The 24,973-nt window shown below is 40.3% G+C and overlaps 1 long non-coding RNA gene across 1 annotated transcript; it reads left to right on the forward strand.

Annotated features, from left to right (window-relative positions):
• Positions 1-24,334: 24,334 nt before the first annotated feature.
• LOC111608771 lies at positions 24,335-24,655 on the forward strand. The gene is made up of 3 exons (XR_002752842.1): positions 24,335-24,381; positions 24,451-24,565; positions 24,629-24,655. It is a non-coding gene; the product is annotated as an uncharacterized LOC111608771 (long non-coding RNA).
• The last annotated feature ends 318 nt before the right edge of the window (positions 24,656-24,973 follow it).

A 24,973-nucleotide genomic window follows, 5' to 3' on the forward strand; every position in this document is an offset into this window, starting at 1 on the left:
TTGGATAGTAACTGGCTACATTTACTCAAATTACATTTACTTGATTAAAAATGTAGTTTTAGGAGTATTTTTTTTACCTCTCTGTACTTTTTTACTTTTGCTTGAGTAGTTTAATTATGACGTGCTGCTACTCTTACTTGAGTAAAAACTTTCAGATTCTCTCACTTATGTGAATGAAAAACAAACATGTTTTAACCAATAATCCACCAGACACACACGCCTGCAGTTTCTGTTAGTTTCATAAGTTTTTTATTGGAAAAAGAAAAAGAAATAAAACTGGTATGGAGAAACTTTCATATGCCTGATTTTGATATTGTTTTAAACTTATGAATTATTGTAATTTTAATCTTTAATACCAACATTTCCATACCAAAATTTCCACTTAACTATGTATTTTGGTCCATCTGATTATGCAATTTTTAAATATTAAATGATTTATAATTTGATCAGTTACTCAATATTCAATTCAAATAATTAATTTCTTGGATGGCTATTTTCTTTAGCTTGAGTAAAAATATGTTAAAGTAGTGCTACTTTTACATGAGTACAACTTTTAGGGTCTCTACCCACCTCTGCTTGTTACCACCCACATTTTTTTTGAAACGCTTTAAATTTAAGTTTAGCAGCTATTTCATCATGACCAGACCTGAGGACTCATGAGGTGACTAAAAAATATCTCTTCTGACAACATGAAGAAGGCTAAAATATTCTAAATAGGAAGAACTTCTGCACCACATTTAATAGAAATTAAAAAAAAACCAGTAAACAAACAAAGTTACTGACGTCGATCGTACACAGGATGGGACTCCAGGGAACCACGGTGAGAAGAACCATCTTCCACAAACTGAAACCGCAGTGACAGACCTTCTCAGGATACAAAAGTCACTCCAAGAAGAAATCAATAAGTCATCCATGAGGACACGGAGAACCCCCGGTTCTTAAATGAAGAGAGCATTTAAGGCTTTCTTCACTCGAAGGTCGGTTGTTCATGATTCAACATTATGAAAGAGGTTTGGCTTTCAATGTGAGAGTTTTGGCCACAAAAAGTCGAAAAGACAATTTGACAATTGCCAAAAACATATTGATGATCTGTGGACCAATGAAGTAAAACCAGAACCTTCTGCGAAGCATGCGTCCCGTTACATCTGACAAATAGAAACAAAGGATTTTTAGAAAACCAAACCGGTGGTGGTAAAGTGATGGTCTTTGGCAGATGTGCTGTTGTAGAACCAGAAAGAACAACGGGTAAACGAGTTCTTCTCTGCAGAAGAAGGTCTTCGGATAGAACGTCTGACCATCACTTAGCAGGGTCACGAAGATCTGAAATACAGCAGCAAATCAAAATAAAGCAAAACAAACAAAAAAAGAAAGGTCTGGAGTGGCCTAGTCAAACTCTGGACTTAAATCCAATTGAGATGCCGTGGCATTCATACTCCCACACAAGTCCAAAGGAGAGCGGGGCATGTTGCTCCATAGTTATGTTAAATAAATTGTTGCTTGCTTATATCACTCACTTATAAACGAGTGATATCTGTCAGTTGTTGCTGCCTGGGATGGCTTAATTGAACATTATCCAAATTGATTATATTTCTTCTATTGAAAACCCTTTTTTTATTTTGCATTTTGGCAAATGGATCCACAGAGCTGAACTGCGTTTCTTTTGAGCTCCCCTGTTTTTAGAAATATTTTCACCACAAATCTCCATCCCTTCCTCTCTGCCTGTGCGTGCCGTCTCTCCCCGGCTTGCTTGATTTAGGAGTTGCCCTCATGGTTCTGACACATCCGTATTTCTATCAGAGCAGATTAGAAATGTGTGTGTGCGTGTGTGTGTGTGTGTGTGTGTGTGAAAGAGATGAGGGAGTTGGGGAGGACGATGATTCAAGTCTTGTGTCTGTAATCGCACAGTTCAGTTTCAACGGTGTGTGCGTGTGTGTGTGTGTGTATGAGAGAGGGAATCCGTCGACTTGTGCGGCACGACGATAATATCTGCCGTACATCCATTACCCCATCCCTATTATCCAGAAATCACAGGAAGGAGAATGAAAGTGCCTTCAGTCTTGCAGCTGTTTCTGAGCAGACCACTGCCCACCTCCCCACCTCTCCCCCAGTCAGAGGTTAAGATAGCAATCAGGGCGGAAACGCAGATGGAGAGAGGCGTTTTAATAATATTTTAATATTCACACTGGCTGGTAATTGTTAAACCACAGTCCAGTCCTCATTACTCTCACTTGTCGTGGACCTCTGCAAAGGCGCGCGCGCACGGACAAAGAGAGGAAAGAGAGGATTCTGGGTTTTGTAGGGCCACTTTGGACAGTTCTCTATTTTCTCTGGGTATTACATTTTTTTTTATTCTCCTGTTTTTCCTTCAGACAGGTGAAATGGATATGAAGAAATGTCACAAGACCTTCTAGGCTGAGTTTATTTTTTAATTAAATATTCATAGAGACGTAATATTTGCGCGTTTCCAAACACCACGTTCCAATTCATCCCTGATTTGGAACAGATTCGGAAAAACACAGAGAAGGTAAACATATAGCATTGAACAAAAGCATTTGTATTGATTATAACTTTTCATTTTACACGGACCAGGGTTTCCCCCAGTGTATTATAAGTCTGGCGGGCCACCAGGCTTTACTTGTGCCCCCACCAGGCTAAGCATTGCTTATTTATTTCAGTCTTTATAGTTTGTCCCCAGGTATTAACATTCCAATCTTTCAATAACACATCATTTTCGAGGGATTTTTTCAGATTTCCTGTCAACTTTAAACATTTTTTTACTCAAAAACACGACGGGCCGCTGGATGAATGACTGCGCTGCCACCCAAACCCACCAGGCTTGGCAAGTTTTCTGGAGGAAACCTTCCGGGAACAAACATCTGTGCACTCTTTGGGGATTTATTGTGATAGACTGACACAAAGGGATGCCTAATTCTATGGTTTTCAAAATCTTAACCAACCAAAATGTGGCAACTTTTTCCTGAACTTAAACAGATTATTCTCCAGGATCATCCTTTATTTGTCACCGCTTTTCAGTTCTCGCTAAAGAAAAACACCGCAGCGTGACACCGCCACCGCTATATTTTATTGTAAGAACGGTGTGCTCAGTGTGACGCGCAGCTTTAGTTTCGCGTTGTTCCCTGGTCGTCTTGAAGCTGTTTGTTAAAGATGAAGTCACGCACATGGCGGCTTTTACAAACTAGGTGAATTCTGAACGCAACTGGGTTTCATTTAGGCCTGAGTAAAGACTGCTTGATACAAATGTGAACCACATTTTTATAGATTTTCATTCTCTAAAAATCTAAAACCACATCCTTTGCTTTGTGTTTCAAAACTACATTTTTAACTTCGTTTTGTTGATCTACGACATTACATTACAATTAAAACAACTAAAATTAAATAAAATAAGTTTTTGGATACTTTTAAAATGATTCTCCAGTAAATAGTCAGATACAAAAGTAGATCCCCTCCAGTCTCCAGTTTCTATGGATCAAATGGCCAAAATAACCCAGGCCAGCTGAAAACTAAAAGGACCTGACATCACACTCTCTTGGCAGCTCTGCATGCTTCTTGCATTAATCTATCAATGAATCCTCATTACTATTCAGATTACACACACACACAGCCCCCCCCACACACAGCCACATTCGCGCGCACACACGGCACATCTCAGAACAGAGTCCACCACGTTGTACAGACAAGTGAAAGGGTCAACAGAGACACACGACTTTTTGGCCATGGCAGGACACTTTGAGTGAGCCGTGGATTCATCTCAGTGACCTGAAATCTGTCTAATACGGGTCAGAGCTACTGCGACACTGCTGACTTTCAGCTGAACAGTTTTACTCTATTGTGTTTGTCTTGTTTTAGTGCGTTGCTATTGAACTTTTTTCAGTCACCAATCACATATTCGATCATTTCATTTCGTTGCCGTTGCACTTCGGCGTAGTAGAGTTGTTTCTGATTTTAAAGTGTTAAAACTCTGTAGGCGTCGGCAAACCTGAGGTCGCATTGAAGCTGCTCCTCCACAGATGTTGTGCAGCAGTCATCATTCATGTCAGTCTCTGACCTGCACTATTTTTCTCCTGACAACTTGCCATCCGTCCGTCCATCCATCTTTCCACTTGTACTGTCTGTCTGAAACATGAGGGAGTTGATATGTACGGTCGTCACTGGGCATGTTGGGGTATTCCAGGCCTGTAGGAGAAAAGTTTTGGGATCTTAGATTAAATTGTTGGACATGTTTTTTTTGTTCATATAGGATTCTTTTGTGTTCTTTAAAGTACAGATGAAACAAACAAACAAAAACTCCAAGCAGAAAAACAGTTGCAAATGCTGAAAAGAAAATGGCTGGCGGCATTTAACACAAACTGCATGAAGGTTTTGAAAGGTGGGTCTTTTTAATTTCAGCTCAAAATTTTATCCAAACTTTGTATGGAGTTGTTGATTTGCACTGCTGAGATTTGAAATGCAAAGTTGGACAAACTAAACCATTAATTTGTATTTTTTATTTTAACACAAACATAAATCAGCTTATTGATTTAATTTTCATTTGGAACCAAATGGAATCGTTGTGTTTGGGATTGTGCTTCTGTTCCTGTTCCTCTGTTAACTTCTTGTTTGTTCCTTCCAATCATAGACTGTGATTGGCATCACATTATTTTGTCACTGCAGTTTGATCCTCTTGCCTATTTTGTTCTGACAATCCCAGCGATTTACCTCAAAATCCCTGCAAAGAAAGGATCTGACATCACGAGTTACATTTCAGAAGGTTTTTCCAAGAAAATAGTAAATGTTTGAGAACACTTCACAACTCCCACCAGCTTGCCACACGTCAGTACCAGACGGGACTGGAAAAAGAGAATCTGTGTTACTTAACACGGAATCTGTGTTAAATAAGAATATCTAATGATGCTAAAAGATTGAATGTGTTTTAGTGTCGATTTCATTTTCTTTTTTCTTTTTTTGCTGTGCTGGCGTCAAAGTATCATAAGTCCGTCAATACTTGTTCCCAATTTGAAACGAATAATGAAGCTTATTCATTAGTGTGAACTCAGCATGTAAGACAGGTTGTTGCAAAGTTCCACTATTTTAAGATACGCATTGCAAAAACAGATTTTGAATACAGTTTAGATAAAAATATGAACATATGTTTAGAAAAACCATCAAGCAGAAACAGGATTCGTTCCCAACATCTGTTTTGTTTTGTTTTTCTGCCAAAAGGATAACGTGTCGCTTTTTTTATTCCCCCCCTTTTTCCTCTTGCACCAAAATCGCCACCAGCTTTTTTTCAGGCTCTGTGTTTTCAGCTCAACGTGTAAAAACTCTCCAAAACAGTTTCAGTTTTGGAGAGCGAGGCGTTTATTTGCTCTGGATGGAATTTACATAAATGTGCACATCTTTGCTCGGAAGAGTGAAACTCTTTCTTAGTGACCTGCTAAATATCGGTGAAATCAAAATGAACAGTGGGGATATTAAGGATGCTCAAATTCTCTAGGAAGATGTTGGATTAGGTTTAAAGTTGAAGGTGTTTTACATGGCTTAGTCTTAAATGAGGCATATCAAAACTTGAGAGAAGAGCTCAGCTTTTGAAAACGCGGTGCTCGCCACGTTTTGATTTGTTGTTGGTTTCTGTGGGTTTGACTAAAAACTCGTGAGAAAAGCCGAGCTCTCCTGTGGTTTGGGTCGGAGCTGGGGGCAAGCGAGCACTGGTTACTCTGTACCAGACCCAGAGCTTGCAGCTTTGGAAGCACAAAGAACAACTGGTTTAGTAAAAAAAAAAACTTCTCTTGGCTCCACAAGAGAAAAATTACAATACGGGTAGAAAATGTTCTGATCTGCGCTGCAAATTACCAAAACTGAATTCAATTATGAACGCTAGAGTGTTTTAAGAATTGTATTCGGTTATTTTTTTTCCCCTCTCCAAAGTATTTTTTATTGCATTTACCTCTGTAAGATGCTAACAAAAATCTTCTTCACATTCTCCATTCCTACGTTCTGTTTGAATCACATGCAAAAGAAGGTAACCTATGTACACAGAATGTGATGGCGATAGCTCTTTCATGCATCCCCAGCCACTGTCTTGGATAATTATACACTCCATTAATTTATTGCTTTTGTGTATGTGCTATCTATTAGCTCTGCAGTGAAGTAGACAGCCCCCACTCAATGTGTAGAGTTTAATTACAGTGTAACTGTCTAGAGTGGAGAAGAGAGTATGGAGGACAACAGAAAAAAGAAAAAAAAGTAACACGGATCCAGCGCGTTTGTCGGTTTTTAGCCTTTTTCTCTCGCACCGAAATGTTTCGCGTCTCCAGACGGGTTTTAAAAACCAAAGACGCCAAAGAGAAAGCTATTTAAGACAGCAGCTTTTAAAAACAAAACTGATGCTAACGTAGCACCAGCTCATCGCTAGCATAGAGGAGAGGGTCATGCCCATCATTGGCATTCCGAACAGTGGCTAATCAAAACATTGCGAAACAATGTGTTAGGAATTTCACACAATAAAAATAATAAATTAGCTTACTGCTGCTTACACTGCCTCACTTTATTTTGATATTTTAAGTTGTTGTAGGCCGATAAGCTGGGTATTTTCTATTGAATCCATAAAGGCCAACCGGAATCAGTTCCTGATAGTTGTCATTGTTTTAAAATTGAAAATTGGTGATGTTAAATCTTCCTTCAGATGTTACTTTTGGCTCCAGATCTTTTCACATTGGACCAGGTTTTTTTTTCACAAGTTCTTTGTTCCGTTTGAATGAAATTCAAATTAACTTCAAAAACACTTTATTCATCTCAAAGGGAAATTTAATGTTGTAACTCGTGTTATTCAAGGTTCTTCTTAAGAGTGTTTAGAGTGTCAGCTAATGGCTGTGGACAGGAAGGATCTCCTGTAGCAGTCAGTATCACAGCGGTTGTGAAGAAGCCTCCAACTGAAGAGGATGCTCGGGGTTGTGCATAATTGATTTGATCTTTTTTTTAAGTCCCTGAAATCAGAGACTTATAAAAAAAAAAAGTCATGACGGGCAAAATTATGAATTGAAAACTTAATTTTCACGTTTAACTCAAGCTATTTTTGGGAATAAAATTAGCTCGATGATGTGAAATGTTTAGGTGTGACCAAAAAAAAAAGCATCACAAAAGGCAAGTGAGCAAACAGAAATGAGCAAAATCCGCCCAAGTGATTGAGGGAAAGTGAAGCTGCCGCGAACGGACACAAAGACACGTGAGGGAGCCGAGCGTCCGATACCCTAATAGCAGGATCAGACAAGAGCCGCAAAGAAAGAGCGAAATCATTAGGATGCAAATGAGGGGCGACAATTAGAATGTGTGCGAGAGATTGAAAGAGATACTGTTTGAAAGGCGGGGGACGAAATTGAGTCATCTTTGCTTTTCACCGAGGCTTCGCTCTCAGAGCAGCTGTCACGCGGCCGCCGTCAAAGACCCGGGCGACGGGTGCAATTAATTTCCCAGCGATGACTATTTCACCAGCCCGAAGAATTTGCTTTTTACAACGCAGGGACTCAGACGTCCGTCCGAACCGTTTTCACGCCGCTTTGTGACAAACGCGCGGTGTCGAGGGTCACGCTTTTCACCCCTTTGCTCTCTCAAACTTTAAACACAATTGCCTTCATTTAATCTCACGTCTAAACGCGCTTAGCGTTGGAAGTTTAAACAAAAAGTGCGTATTTCTGAACGGCAGGCAAAACAATTCTGGTTTGTTTAAGCATCACATAAATTCAGTCGCTGTTTTTTGTTTTTACATCCTCTATTTATTTGCTTTTTTTCCCCCTTTCTTTCTCTGCCCTACAATTTTGTCCGCCAGCGACTACAAGAAGATTTGCGTCCCTTTTTTTAGCTGCTGTCTTAGCTCTTGAGTCTCTTCATAAAACAGAAATATGTAGTAGCTCGAGTCAAAGCCGTGACCAAATAAAACTCAGCCAAGTGTCTTCCCGGCAACCCATCCATTCACGTCATAAAAAATGGCTTTCTATTTGTGTTTTCTATGCGCCGGACCATCGCTGGCCGTTTGGCTCGTCTCAGGTGCCGGGATTTCCCCTCTACTCTCCATAAATCCCCCTTTCATCTCCTCCTCTGTTTGTTTGTTTGTTGTTTTTTTCCTTCTGTCTCTTTAACTCTGCCTCCAGCGTCTCTTAGAGCGTTTTGTGGTGCATCATGTGAGATTTATTTCCAAAGAAATACACGGTGGCAAAATGTACTCCGTGTCCCTTTGGTTTGAGGAGGGATTTACTCCCTGTTAAGAAGAGTTATGTACACTTTGACGCTTTTTTACGCCCTGACTCTTGTTCTTTTGACATATTTCACCTGAGCCTCTCACCCACTCGCACTGTTAAGAAGAGAAGAAAGAAATCTTATTGGATATTTGGCATTAACCTTTTCACGTTTGAGGTTCTGGTGTATTTTTGAAGGCTGTTTTTTTTTTTTTTCCCCAGACAAATGTGTTTGCAACCCTGGTGCGGCTGTGTAAAAACGACCAAGTCTAGGGTATAGCACAATTCAGAGTGCTTTACGCCACAAAGACACTATTAAGTAACCAATTACGAAACAAGCAATGAATGTTACATTTAGTCAAATTCCATCATCAAGATCATCGATAAACGTTGAATATTTTGATCGATGTTCCAGTTACTAGGAGTCAAAGTCGGCTCTCAACCAGTTGGGTTTTTCAGCCCTGATTTAAAGGAGCTCAGTGTTTTGGCTGTTTTGCAGTTTTCTGGAAGTTTGTTCCAGATTTGCAGTGCAGAGAAGCTGAATGCTTCCTCTCCATGTTTGGTTCATCTGAGCGAGGCAGCGTAACTTTTTTACTGGAGATTGTTTTTAAGCGAATTAGGTATGTTGTAAAAGAATATTTTAGTAATCGAGTACTCCATAGAATATTTCCACGATTATCCGAGGAATCGGATATCTCTCTCTCTCTGCGCCATTCCTACCGTTCGCTCCAAAACCTGCACGAAGCGATTCCGACGCCAGAAAAGTTGTCATACTCCAACCATCGCACCGCAAAGTTCAAACCCTTTTTTTTGCCCCCAAAACACCGCACAATTCAACACCACGCTGCTAGCACTTCACAACAACTCATAGGCGTAAGTGAGAGCGCTGCCCTCCACAAATAATGATCCGGCCGGAACACGATGCGCTACGCAACAAAACATAATTTTCCTGGAGGAATTTTAACAATCGAGGTACACGAATCACTCGAGGAATCGTTTCAGGCCTAAAGCGAATGCGGATAGATGTTAGGTTCATCCACATCTTAACTTTTTAAGTTGACGAGACTTCCTCTGGCATTCGAGTCATCAGTCGATGGCTTTCTACTTCCCTGTGGCATCACGCAGATACCTGTTATTCATTAAGGCTGGACAAGGTCCCACACTCGTCTTGCATCCACACACACTGAGCAGGATGCCAATGAAGGTTAAAAACACTCCAATGATTAACAAGCAGCGGCACTTTGGGGTCATGAAATCTCCTCATCATTTTGCTGTCATCTGTATACCAACTCTTTGGTTGGTATACCACTTGCACACTGTATATTGTGCGTCTTTACACTGTAGCTTTTTTCTTTGGTCAGTTTTGAATCAAGTTTTTTAAAATGAGTAATGTTATTTTAGTATTGCTATGTCCAATAAGATTTCTTTCTTCTGTAGACCAACTCCGTGGTTGGTAAACAGCGATGCAAATGTACAGATATTTTTTTTCCTACGTTCACAAATTGGTTTGAATGGAGGTCGGATTTCTTTGGCATCGAAAACACTTCAGGTGGATTTGACATAAAGAAAGCACGAATATGTGTAAACCAGCTTTGTTTACTAAATGTCCCAGAGGATGTGTGATGATGTGGACCTTTTTGTCGTCCAAAAGCTCTGGGCACTAAGTGTGTATGAACCTGTGTGATGAGCTAAAGAGAGAGTAATAGAGGAACCAGAATCCTGAGATAATAATAACAATAGTCATAATAATGTTAATCACTGATAAGTCATGATATGTCCAAATGGGGAATTATTTTTCAAATGGGTATAGATTTTTTTTTTAACCCAGGTTATCTGTGTCTGATTTTTAAATTTGGTAAATAATCTCAAATATTTGCAAATTGGCAAATACTTTCTGACAAAGAAGATGAAATGCTAAAGAACAAGTTCTGCTCAAAATACTGAAAGCAGAGAAGCCAGCAATTGTGCCACTGGAGATTTTTTATAATTTCTCAAAAGGCAAATTTTAAGAAATAAAGTCTCACCCCCACCAGTTTTTTTATTTGATTTTTTTATTTTTTTTTTTTGCAATTCGATAGTGTTGCAATAAAACAATTATTAATTTTAAGTTTGTATGCCATATTTCTTAATTAGGATTCTGTTATATTTTTATCTGAAGCAATGCTGATGTTTGAAAATGTGTATTTTGTAATATTCTGCATGGATTTATGGATTTATTATGTTTAAATGCAATGTTTACTACAGTTTGTTTTCTTCCCCCCCCCATTCCAGGGCAAATCTGTTAAGGATTTTCTTAGCTACCGATTCAAAATATCAACTCCATGTGTGGGATATAAAAAAAAGTGCTACTTCTCATGGAAGGAAAAACACATGGATGCAAATTAGGAAGGACTATTTATCTGTTTTAAATCAGAAAACATCTGCAGATTGCTGAAGTGCAACATTCACATTCAGCCAAAGTCCTGTTGTTGTCCTGACTGCTCAGGATGTGACCCTGCTCCTTGACGTCATAGACACACACACACGAACACGCACACACACACACACGCACTGAGAATGGAGTCGTGGAGTCACACAAAACAATGTGTGTATGGACAGGATATGAGGCAAAGGAGAAAACCTGGCCCATTCTCCTAATTCCAAGCTTACAACAATAACATTTGATCATCAGTTTTCTGCGTCGGAAATATCACATCAGCTTTTTGGTGGGAGTCTGAACATCCACACGTGTTGATATTACAAAACTCATGATTGTAAGCGTCCGTCAAAGTCTAGGTTATGCTTGAAATGATCAGAAAGTCTAATTTGCATCCACATTATTGTTCCTTCTTGGCGTAGAGATTGTAGATTTAGTGAAATAACTCGTATTGACGGCTTCATTCTCATTGCGGAAAACCTTAAACTGTGAAAAAAATGTTCTCTTCATCCATTTTTACACAGTATATGAGTTTTATCAAATCCATGAAACGGACCCCTACGTATTTACGCTGCAAATGCCAACCTGCTGATCCTAAACATGCTTTTAGGCCTTTCCAAACTGAGCCGCAGTTTGTAGTAAAAGTATTGCTGATTGCATTTGTGTATGTGCTAGTCTCACTGCCCGTGCCTTACTCACTGGACGAAATCACAGAAATTCCTAAATTCCTTTTTTTTTTTTTTAAAACGTAAAAACTCAGTTCTCACACTTGATTATTAATCGATTGATTTATCTAACTATGTCCTATTTCTCATGATAGTGGGGCAACTGGTGAAGATTATTCAGCAAAAAATTTGAAAGCTATATGGTGCATACACTTACCACACAACAAGAATGCAACGCCTGAATGATTATTTTGAGCAATGCTCAATCAGTCGGTCAGCTCTGAAAAGGGTAAAGGTCAAATAGGGAATATTAAGAATATTTTACAGTCATCAACCAATAACTTCAATAAATGGAGCAGCTTAAAGACTCAGACAGAAAAAATGCAGCGTACACAAGTACATATCGCTTGTTTTTGCCATTATGAGCATCTATAGTCAAGATAGGATATCTCTTGGTGCATTTATTGTCAAAGTAACTTAGGAAAACAATGCTGCCCTCTAGAAACTCCCCCGCCTCCCTTTGCCCCCCAGGATTTTCTCTCATGCAGACTTCGGCATATCTGCTGTGAAATGTACAAGATCTTCCCAAAACATTATTTTGGTATCCTGTTGGCAAGTCAACCTTCCACCACGCCAACACACTGCCACAAGGTTGTGGTTTTGGTTTGTTACCACGGAGACTAGCACAGAGCGACGGTCGCAGTGTGGCAGCGATCCTCATGTTGGCAGGGCGCCGAGTGACAGCCAGACACGCGCACGCACAAATCACACACACGGCCCATCTCTCCTCGAGGCTCAGCAGGCAGGGCGGGTGGGCGGGATCTGTGTGTGTGTGTGTGTGTGTGTGTGTGTGTGTGACAGTGTAAAGCAGGCGAGGGTGACAGTGACGTGACACTGGTGAAATAATTATGAGTCCAAAACAGGGCTGACAGGGAGCAGCCCATGCCCTTCAACTATCTGTCAACTGTCATTAAGCCAGAAGTCCCGATGCACACAGCCTGAGGAGAGAGGAGGAGGAATGGGAAGAGAAAAGGAGCGAAAACAGGAGCTACAGAGGACAATATAAAACCGGGCCCCAAAAGCCTCGTGTCACAGAAGAACGCAGATGTTCCGTTCCCGACCGCAGTGTTCCTATTAAAACGGCCTGTAATGACAAACCTTTCTTGGTGGAAAAAAAAAAGACAAAAAAAAAGCTAGTAACTTGTCAGGACTTCAGTCGATTCCAACTGTTAGTGAAGGAAAGTCAATTTGTTTTATGTCACCTTGTTTTCAGGGTTTGTCTGTAAAAAATAGTATTGTTGTATTTGCTGATATCATTATTATTACCATTTCTATTTGATGGCTAAAAAAAAAAAAAAGTGCAGCTAAGCAAAAGTTAGATACTTGTTGATCTTACGGTCTGTTCTAACTAAGAAATCCCCCAAAATTCTTGGCCCACTTGTTGACAAAAATGGGAAGCCTTTTAAATGAAACCCAAGATTCTTTCCGGAACAATGAAATATCAGAAGATTTTTAGATGGAAAAGTTTGGATCGGCAGCTTTAAACCTGGAAGGAGCTGCTTCAGAAAGGACGTAGACGTGTCTCGGCCGTCTGCTTTACACGAGGGCAGGACGAACACGGATATTGTAAGGACGACTATTGGAAGAGATTCTTTTCCAGTTTGTAGAAAAGAGAAATCAGAATTAGTCTTGGGTCCATGTGTTCCCCAAAGGTTCAGCTCAGCGTGACCAGTCTGATTATTAGGATTCCCGCAACAATGTCCCAATGGGTTCTTTTCTTCCTTTTTCTTTTTTTCTGAAACGCAAAAACTGTAAAGTGTGATTTATGAATCGCATCATTTCAAAAAACAATTCAGGAAACCTTTTACAAGAGACAAAATCTTGGGTGGCGTTTCCAAACCTGGAGTCAGCAGCGTATTTAAACAGCACGGTAAAATGCTACATTTTCTCATTGAATCACCATGACGGTAGTTTAGAGGGGATATTGGAAAGCGGTGAGCTAGAATTTCATTGATAATATGATAATCAAATGTGTATTTAGAAATCGGTGAATCTGAATAGTCCAAAAATAAGTAGCACAACGGAAAGGGGAAAAAGATGAGCTGTTTTGCATACGAGACAATAGAATCGTTGTCCACAGTATATGACAGAGGGAAGAAGCTACAAGAAAAGAGAGCAGGAGAGAAGGAAGCGATCGATGATTTAAACAATAATGGAGCCCTCTGCATTCACTGTCACACTCTCACTTTCGGTCGTCAGGATTGTCTTACAGACACACACAAGTCCTGACTGTCCATCTGGGTTACGTGACATCTCGAAGCTGTCTGTGAGGAAGCCTCACTGTCCACCTACCGCTTTCGGTTTCCTCTCGTTGACCGTTCTCTCATGATGAAGTCAGCCCCTTTAAGCCCTTTCTCCATTTTTCTTGTCGGAATTTTTGTTTTTCCATTCATGACCGCAGTCGTGAAATAATCCTTGTTCCAGAGTTACTGGGCCAAGACATGACTAAACAACAAATGAAGCATTATAACTTTCAAAAATCCCATTCTCCTACACACACATGCGCACGCAAACACGCACACACACACACACACACACACACACACACACACACACACACACACACACACACATATTTCAACTGCTAGTCAGCGGAGATGCCTGTGTGAAACTCCCTCGTTGCCTCACTACTCGCCTTCCTCAGTCTTTCCTTCTCTGCCACTTCCAGCCTTCTGTTTAAATTAAGGTGAGCTGACAAACAAATTATATCTGTCACATCCTGTTTGCATGAACCAGACGGGAAGTCAATAGCGTCAGCCATTTTGGTTGGCCCGCGCTCTAATCACACTTCAGGTCCGTGGCAGTGAGTATAAGGGCGAGAGGTAGCGGCGGGGACACGGGCTTGGCGAATAACAGTTTGCCTAATAAGCGCATTCCGCGAAAGAGGTGTACGGAGCCTGGTGCCGGAAGAAAAACCGGCGAGTGACTGAGGGTCACTGCGCGTAACACAAACCCTGTAAATTCTAGACACTAACAGGTACCATAGAATTGCACAAAAATCCGTGAGGGACGGCGGAGTCCCAGAGCGAAATTCCTTGAAAGAGATGTATGGAGCCTGGTGCCAGAAGCCCATTAAATGCTGTTTACATCATTTTAAACTGTGATTGTGAGTGGGAATAAAAATAGCAATATGTATTTTGTTCCATATAACAGTAGGAGTGTAACAGGTAAACCTTCTATGGATGCAAACTCGACCAAAAACCCACCTGTTTAGGATTGTATTTGAAACGTAATCAATTACAAATTTATTGATGGAACTTGACTTAATGTCGTGTTTTGATTGTTGATTCTATGTTGCATTGTGTTTCTGTGTTTGATATGATGCAAAGCACTTTGAAATGCCTTGCTGCTGAAATGTGCTATACAAATAAAATTTGATTGATTGATTGATTGATTGAATAACAACCCTGTGCATAATCGGGGTTGTTCAAATCAAAGCAGAGCATTTCTGCTTATTTATTTTTCATTTTTTAAATGCTTTTACTAGAGTCATTTGCGGATAGTATCATGTTAAAACATGACAGGAGTCACCACATGTTGTCAAAACGATGGAATCTGTCATTTACAATGCTCTAAGTTTGCCTTATGTAGGAAATATCCCTGAAAATTTGGGTGTTTTAGTTCAACTCTCCCAAAGCCTGAAACTCAACTTGGTCCTTTGAGTCACATTTTTATTAGTCAATATTTTTTGATTTCTCATCACAGTCACAATTTAAAAGTTACACATATGCTGTACATTTATGATTGGTTTCTTAACAGATACCCCTTGACAGCCAAACTATATTTTGGGGGGTCTTGTCTGATTTAGGCAACACATGTAAAACACAGTACTGCTCCTTTAATTTAAGCCTCTAAGTTTAAATTTACTTTTTTTAAACATGAAATTTTAGATTTATCCACTAGCTGTCCAGAGATGATATGATTTATATATATATATACTGTATAAATATATTATCACCACACAAAATAAATCAAACCATGTGGTCCATAAACTCCATTTTGTGTTTTCCCACAAAAAATAGGATTGCTTTTAGGTCACTGCAGTCATCTTGCCTTCCTGTTTGTCAGACAAACGCCGACCGTCTCGTTTTTTTTCACACTTTCTCTTTCTTACAAACACACAAATGCCCCCCACACACACACACACACACACATACACACACATGCATACGCATGCACAGCTGTAGCCCTCTCCCTGTGGTGGCTTATCTCAACGACATCCGTCAGACTCAAATGCTTCAGGCTGTCTTTGTGTAGGTGTGCCTTTTGGTGTATGAGTGTTTGAGCTTTAAGGTCAAGAGTCAAAGGTCAGGACACCTGCAGGGCTCATTTAGACCCTATTTCCTTCTAAGATACACAAGTTATGTTGAGTTGTCCTTAAGCAAATGGCAAAATGGGATATTATAAAGGGATCATAAGGTTTAAAGAATTAGTAAGTCTAAGACTGAGGGGACCAGTTCTGCTTTTTCGTTTCTTTTTTTTTGTTAATCTGAACTTGCATATGTTGATGACGTACATCAAACCAGTTGTTTTACCGGAACATTGAGAATTTTAGGTTCAAATTCAGAAGGCATTAAATAGTAAATTGCAGAACAGGCGAGCATTGGTTGCCGTGACCTTATCCCTACAAGTGGAGCTTGGTTGACCATAATCTTAAAACTAAATTCAAAATGTATTAAACGCTACATCAGAGCTCGGGTCTTTCTTTGCAGTTTCCTCATCCATTCAGACTGATGCGTCCAATTTGTCCGTTTCTCTGGCACACTGTCCTTTTTTACTTGTCACCCTCAGGTTAAGTCTTGTATACTCATTTGACCCCGGCGCTCTGCTGTTTAAAAATGCATGAACAATAAATAAGGATTCTCCTCTCATTGCTACTTGCTCTCTCTCCTACTCTCTCACGCTCTCTCTCTCTCTCTCTCCTGTCTCTCCATCCATCTCCTCATGTTTGTGCAGAGCTCATTTAGGCTCTTAAAGGAAATGGAAATCCGCACGGTGACCCTGCAGTCACCGAGGTGCCTAACTGATATCCTCTCAGTCAACATTTGCAATTCTTTGACTTGAGCGCACTGACTCCGTATCTCATGGGGCGGACGTATTTTAAAGGCTCTCGCCGACTCCAGCCTCATTGAAGTCGAGCATTAAAGAACTCCGATGTCCCGTTTATCAAGGAGTGTAACTCTGACGCCCGACGGAGCCTAAAGCAGCCGTCTGTCAAGCCACAGTCTCACTGTAAGGTCGGCATGTATAAAAATGAAGGAAATAAATGCACTGCTGTAATATCTGATGCAGTCTGGAATACCATAAGATTGCTTTACTGTTCTAACTTACATTAACCGCAGCATACAGGTTATGTTTCACCCAAAAACTTCTGTGTATTTTCCTGGGATTTAGTGTGATAGACTAACCCATAGTAGAAGAAGAAGTTTTATTTATATAGCACCTTTTTTGGCAACATGGCAGTTCAAAGTGCTTTGCATGAATTAGAAGAGCAACAACACAAGCACAATAAAAGAAAAACTACACTTTAAAATGTTCCAGTTGTTCTGGGTTGCTAAGCAGACAGTATTTTTCTCAGTTTGGTTAGTAAAGTATAGGGCTAAATGTTGGTTCTCCATGTTTGTTTCTCGTTCTGGGTTGCTAAGTACTCTGTAATTTATAAAGCAACAGGAGTTTTTCTAGGTCTTGCTCCGATATCAAAATTGTAAATCTAAATGTTGGTTCTTCAGTAGCTCCAGGGGGCGCCACCACACATCTCTCTAAAAAAACGGGCAGGCAATGAAGAGATGTGGTCAGCGTTCTGTCAGAGCTACATTCTCTTTTCAATACAGTTCATGCATGGACACTGATTTGCGTCTTTTCACTGCATTACCTAAATCCAAAGGTTACACATATTTTTTTTTAAAATTAAGATGAAGTACCACAACACAGATAGATTTGTACGTACAGCAAACTAATCGGCTAGTCTGAATTATAAATTATATTTTCCAGCAATTAATTTCCGTAGGACAAAATGAAGTATCTGGGTTTATATGAATCAATCAAAACGTCAAGGTTCTCCATTGCCGCTGCAGACAACATCATCGGAGCAACGGCCACAGCTCCCGCCCGCCCACATTCCCATCTTTCTGCCCAAAAATAGTGAGGACCAGACTGCAAAGGAGACGCTCCAAATTGGCTAGAACCAAACCAGACATTAACCGGCCACAGTGAGACTTGACAATAGGGAAGCGGCTATAAGACGCTCCACTCTTTCCTTCCTGCCGTCTGAAATCTTGATTTCCAAATAAAATGCTAGACTTTATTTCATCTAAAAAAAAAGGGAACATTGGACCAGTGAGCGGCCTTCCCCTTAACTGAGTAGCGTACCAACCCAGACTGAGAGACCAGTCAGAGGCTCAGGAAGCATCCGCAGATGTATCGAGGTAAACAGCTGACTAGCTAATACCCAGAATTGAGCTTTTTCACAATATTCTAATTTTCTGACATGTTGAATTTTGGGCTTTCTACATCTGTAAGCCATAATCATCGAAACTGTAAGAAATAGTGGACTGAAATATTTCACCCGGTGTAATAAATCTATATATGAATTTCACTTTCTGAAATTCATATATAGATTTATTACACTGAGTGACAAGAAAAATTAAACTTTCCACAATATTCTAGTTTTTGAGGCCTGTAGGTCTAATTTATTTTGTTTACGTCTTGGTAGTTAATTAGCAATTGTACTGGTGTGATTGCTAATTCTTTTAGTCACTAGATACAATATAATTCTCATAATTAATGTATCCCTCTCCTTCCCTTTTCATGTATAGAAGAGATACAAACTGTTGGAATTAAATAAATATTTGCTTTAATTACTGAGGCATTTACCAACACATGTTGGCTCAAAAGTCTTTCAGTGGATCCAGAATTTCAGCAGCGTTTTAAGAAAATATACAGGAGTTTCTGTCAACATTTGTCATAAGATAGACAACCTAAACTGAACTTTGTTTTGAAAAAACATTGCATTTTCTTCTTTGTTCTTTGTTTTTATTGAGGAATTACATAACTGGATGTGAAGTGATTTTAAAGTCGCACTTGCTCCAACAACTTCACAAAAGCACTTTGTTTCAATGTGACATTCAGAAATACGGTTGCATCATTAAACTGACGTCTGCACGTGTAACTTGGGTGCAACCGGAAGATGGAAAAGAAACAGACCAGCAAGGACAAATGCTTTAAAACTGCAGGAGATCCATCAATCTTTCCCTAGATCAATTTCCTAAGGGCCAAGGGATCAAGAGGAAAGCCTGAATGGGGTTAATCTGTGGAAATCATTTTGTTATTAATAATAATTTCTCAAATATCTAACAGCCGGGAAAGACGTACTGTAACGCTAATCAAAGCTGATGCCTTTGCACATCAGAAAGTTTCCCCCCCAGTCTCGATCGCCGCAAGTGGTGTGTGGATTCAGTTCTTTTGTATCCACTGCGACCATGAAATGAATGTATCAATCCCGATGCGTTCCAGTTACTCGTGGTGCAAATCTTTGCTTGAAGTCAGTAGGAATCAGAATCTCTTTTTAAAATGATCATAATGGGAGTTTTTAATCCTAAATAGTTGCTTTCAGTTCCATTGGTCCTCAGTAAACGAGCCCTTTTTTTCCACATTAATTGCTGTTTTGCTCATAAATAGTCACAATATTATGTTTTTAAACACATGCAAAATGTGGGCGTGTGTGTGTGTGTGTGTGTTGGCGTGCGCATTCTCGGAGAGTTAACACGAGCATAATGAAGTAGCAAAAAGCCGCCTTCGTCCTCAGACCCTGAAACAAGCAATTATGCCTAATTTGTCCTTTTTAAAGACACAGGGAAGCCATTTGTCCTAAAACACACACACACACACCCCACACACACACTCACATTTTATACACCACCACAATGAGAGAATATTCATGTCTCTTCCTCCCCCTCCACAAACACTTAGGACCTAATTATTGTTATTAGCATCATGCTTGAAATCTCTCCACAAGGGCATGTCAGCGTACTTCAACATCTGTACACTTCCTTTCTTTCATCAAAGAAACGGACGAGGTGGGGGGAGAAGGGGAGGCGAGCTGGATGAAGCGACAAATAAAAAATGTTCTGAGATCACCTTGAAAAGGCCTAATCAAAGCGTTCCACACTTTCAAATTCTTTTGTTCCACTCACAATGAGCCCGTTGCACGGCGGCCGTAATGGACTCTAAAACATCGGTACGATACATACATGAATATTGATTTAGCCATAAGCGTCACCATTTCCATCACGGGAACGTTGCTGTGATCTCACTATTACCGCAAGGCCATTATGGCTAAATGAGTTTCTTACCGTGACAATATGTTAAATATAAAGTATGGATTAGAGTGCCGCTTCTTACCGCCTACCTGTTTGAGATGAATGCGATAAACACTGGTACGAATCAATGGATTGCATGTTAACTTTAATGTAATGTTTGCCAATGAATTTATAGGACTAGTGATGGGACGGCTGTAGCCCCATATCTTAGCTTAACTTGGAAAAATATGAATGCTTCGTACGTCAATACATCCATTTGCGTTTAGTGTATTTATGAGAAGTTGTAAATTTGTCTAACTTTATGTATGCATTCTTGGTTTTGCGTAATGTTTAATCGAGACTGGAGTGATACAAAACTAAGTAGGTCTTCCTCAACGCAGCGTACCGGTTGAGGGGAGGGACAGATTTCCCACCTGGCTGTCGTGTCTGCCCCCCTCTGTGTTTTCATGCAATGCTATGATCTCATGTGATTGGCCACAAAAGAGCCACGGTGCCAATTAAAACACAGTTTTGCCATGTGCAGGGTGGAGGCACTGAGAGTGAGAGCTGAGCAACAAAATGAGTCGGTGCTTTTGAGCAGGACATATTAAGCTACAGAATGCCTTCTTATTGGCCACTTTATTAGGTACACGTGTTGGCATAAATAGCGGTGAGCAACATGGCTGGAATAAAAATGAATTTTGGCAATTATATGTGGTAATGTTAACGTGCTGAAACTCAAACTGAGGACCAGAATAAGGGAGAACTGTGATCTGTGTGACTTTGAAACTTTCATGGTTTTTGATGCTGATGATGCTAATACACCCTCCAGCCCCTCCAGAGCCATTTCTTGAGTTTAAAGGGAATGGTCCTCTAAACGGATGGTTGTGGTTGCTCTCGAAGCAAAGTTAAAACTCTTACCATCAATAAATAAATCATAAAGTGCATTTCACATCCCACATCGGACTTTGTTTTTCTGTTCTTGCCCCGAGTTGCCTTGAGGATAAGCAGATACGCCCTCTTCTGGATGGCAGCCACAATACAACACTAAAACCGGGTTATTGCTGTTATTATTGCCATTGAGGTTGCTAAGCAGATGCAATTTGTTAAATGATAAACCATTTCTAAACAATCAGAAGCCGTATTTGTTTACATCCCTTCTCACAACTTGAGTGCCTCTCTTTAGCACCTCCGAATGGAAAGACTTTCATTCTTATGCTTAACAGCCACTTGTTTTAATGATAGTTAAATATCAGATGCTATTTGCAGAGGGAAATTAAACAAATAACCTTTTTGTGAAACCTTCTGTTGGCAATAGCTAATTTAACAGCACAGTTTCCGACTGGAGAGCAACTATCAAAGCACTATTGTCGATTAGAGTCGATGTTTTCCACAGAAGAAAGAAAGCACCATAATGTTGAAAAGTTACTTTATGAAACTGGGGGCTTGAGGCAAGACAGGATCTGCTTTCAAATCAAAGTACCGGCATGAAGACCATGGCAAACAGGGAGTCCACAACAAAGGCAGGGCAATGCCAGGTTGCTCATTCTCTAGTCTTAGATACCAAGGTGAAACGTAGGCTATGAGCACTTGAGGCTCAAGCGGGGTCAAGGTGGCAAGGCCACATCTGCAAGCGGAGAGATCATCATGAAATGCAAGGGGATGTATAGGCCCCATGTTTATGGCCCAACTGTGTTTTGTGGGCTTCCTGTTTTTTTTGTTTTTTGTGAACCAGCATGAATTAAAGGCATATGTCACCTCCGTAGCACAAGGACCGTTTAGGGCCACGGTGGCCTTTTTGGTTTCTGCGGGCCGAGATACCAGTGCAAAAGGCACAGATCGGGTCAAAGGAGGCCCACAAAGGGGGTTCTGTTTTTCACGTTCGGTGTGAAAGGTGGGCCGTGTACGGACCTCAAATCATATGGCCTGAGTGGGATCTTTGTGGTCCGCCTGTTTCTGTGGGACCAGGTACTGGCGTCAAACGAGGGGCACTTGTAGTCTCCATCACTTGTGGGGGAAAGCCTGTTTCAAACCACAATAACGGGCCCTTCTAGGGTCTGACAGGGCTAAAGCTCAAAGTCAGCCTAACCCATTCAGGTTCCTCTGTGTGCCAATATGTTATGGCCACCACATGTCATACATTTATGATAGTTGTGGGGCTCAGTGTGAGCCCTACAACCACATTTATTGGGCCACATTTACTGCCAACGGTAACCCTAAATTGGACCAAGTACTGGCATGTTTGTTGGGTTGTGTTTATACATTTGGTTATCAAAGGTAAACTTGAAGTTTAGTTGACAAGTTTCTTGTTTGGACCATGAAATTAACCAAAAAAAAGTTTTCAAAATCCCCAAAAGAGTCTTTAGTTTCCCGTGTCCTTCTTTTCTGCTTAGGGTCACACTCCCAGCTTAAGCCTACCGTAGTTGTTAACAAGCAAAGGGTGAATGACATGCTCCATCAGAGAGGCCACAACGGAACCTTTAAAAACAACTTGCACATAAAAAAGTTCTATTAAGCAATTACAACAAGATCTTTGTTTTGTTTTTTGTTGTTCTTTTTCATAACGACATGGTCTAAGGTGATTCAATTCAACATGTTATATTTTACACCTAAACACAGTGTGCACATCTAATCAATTGAGCCGTTGACTTTTTAATGGCCGCAGTAGAGTGTGCTGCCGAATGGATAAACACACATGCACACCCCCACACACCAAATTTACTGTCTTGCTCTCAACTCTAATGCATCTGTCATTTCAGGGGTAAAACCCCTTTGATCTCTCTCTCCTTCTCCGTCTGACAGCCGGCTCGCTGCTCACTGGTCCTAAATGAATTGATATTTCTTCTGGCCACTTGAATTTGTCACTTGACTTCTTTCTCGGTGTAATCTTCACTCCTCAGTAGTAGCAGTCCCCGGCCTGTGTGTACGTGCGTGCGCACACACACACACGCGCGGGAGCGAGCGAGCGAGCTTCGAAACCTGGCTGACAGGGTTTCTGTGTTTTGGATGAAAACACATGGCTAATAGAGTCGCTGACTGTCAGGCTGGCTAGTCAGAGAAAATGCCTCCAGAAGGCCTTCATGACGATGAACCTGTCACAGGTGATCTCATTTTTCCTTCAAAAAAACAAAACAAAGCAAAAAACAACAACAATGAAATTTAATCGCTTGCAGAGGCATGACTAACACAGTGTAGGAAGCAGTGTGGAGTAGGACTGTGTGGAAGTATATATATTGCTTTCTGACACCTGGACTTTGTCACTGCACAAAATGCTTCTCAACATCTCCCGGTTGGGAACCTGAGATATTTGATCTTTAAAGCTCCTGATTGAACAAGCATCTGAACAAAAGAGCAACTGTTGAAATAGAACAAAAAAAATGGTTATTGAAATAAAACTGTTGAAATGATTCAATCTGCTGGTTTTCCTTAGAAAACTTTCTAAACTAAGTTGAAAAACAAACTGAACTTAATGTGCCATTTGATAACAATGATCAGTTGGAATGCATATGATTAAATTAAAATTGCATTTTGTTGTAAATCGCCTCAGGATGACCCTACGAATTGGCGCTATATGAATAAATTGAATTGAATTGAATCGCACCAGTCCGTCCATCTTGCACAAAACCCACACAGCCTGATTCTGTCATCCCCATATTTCTCAGTTTAGATATTATTCTTAGGCTTCCTAGTTCTCACTTTGTCAAAACGTAACAACGGTCAACTATGCCAAACATTTTAACTTTTTAATTTTTTTATATCGATATTCTTTAAGGGGTTGTTGAAACATTTCAGTGGATTTAAGTTCATCTCACTCTACTGTGCTTAAATCACATTCAATATATTCACTGCAAAAAAATAAAGGATTTCAAGCCAGCTTTTTTTTTTTTTACAATTTCTTTGGAATCTCTTCTGTAACAGATATGGGGGATTTTTTCATTAGTTTATACATCTAATGAAAGAAAAATGCCTTAAATCTCACCTTTAACTTACTGAATATTTTAGTATCAACACACAGCTGATGGACATCAGCAGTTTGCCTTCTGTCACAACACTGTGTTATTCCTCCTTACCTTTCCATCCACCTGTCACTCAGTTCTCTATCATGTACAGTATTTTCTGTCAGTGTGTGTTTTAACAAAGGAAGCGGAGTATCTGGAGGTGAGCTGGGTGATGGACATGTTTTCACACACTTTAAAACACCGAGAGGCATTGCTTTAAAAAAAAAAAGAAGCATTTTCCTCTCATTTGTTGTGTTTAAGTTTGATTCATGAAGCTCCTGCTGTAATTGCTTAAGGTTCATTGTGAAGTGAATTCAGTATTGAACTGCAAAAGCTTCACTGTTTGAAATCAGTGAAGGATGATCTTGGCTTTGTGTAACTTATTAAATATGTCATAGAATATATTTTTTAAAATACTCAAACTGCAATATGCTGCAATAACAAGAGCCCTTCTTTAAACTTTGCCTTTTCTTGCTTTTTCTAGCACAATGATCCAGTTGTTTGGCCATCACCATTTTGCAGAATCTGGCAGAATCTCAATTAGTTTCCATGTGTGGCAGGAAGAGGTGGAGGCTGCATCTGCTGGCAGGGTGATTGCAAGCGGGCCAATAGCGCCAGAGGGCGCTCAGTATAAAAGTAGAGGTGAGCTCCAGTCTGACGTTGTTTGCTGTTGACACACCACGCTTCCGTGTTGAGCTGTCTGTGCGCTGAGTACAGGTGAGGTTGACTACCTGCGTATTTACAGCTGCTTATACATCGTAGTCATGTAGAGCCTTTTATCAGCAGGAACGGACGGGCGTATTTACCTCCACATTGATTGTGGGTGAGGTGGTTCCTGCAAAAACAGTGCCAACATTTGAGCGTTCCCATTTGGGTGCAAGTGTGGAGAGCTTGCTAATTGGTAGGTGGAATGAGTGACAAATCTTGTTTTTATTCCTTTATTTTAAATTGTTTTATTATTTAGGAATCTCGACTGTCACACAACGCTGCTGTTTTGCCTGCACTAAGTCACTGCTTACTTAGCGGTTGCGAGAGGGAGACCGGCTGCCTGGGACACGCCCCCCACCCCCTCTTCCGAAATCGAAACAAGCATTCATTTCGGATTGGATTGGACTGGGTTGCTCATTTTGCTGTGCCGTCGAGCATAGGGATTTTATGGGTTTATTTTGACATTTTTATTTTTTTTATTGCCTGTATTTTTAACAAATTGTCTTTTCTTATTTTTTATTTTCTAGACTGCCGGTGGTGCGCTCGGGCCCTGGATGCGGTGTCCCTTTTTGGTGTGACTGTAGTGATCAATACCAATAGG

Source organism: Xiphophorus maculatus, chromosome 6 (genome assembly GCF_002775205.1).
Source record: "Xiphophorus maculatus strain JP 163 A chromosome 6, X_maculatus-5.0-male, whole genome shotgun sequence".
In the NCBI taxonomy this organism is placed as follows: domain Eukaryota; kingdom Metazoa; phylum Chordata; class Actinopteri; order Cyprinodontiformes; family Poeciliidae; genus Xiphophorus; species Xiphophorus maculatus.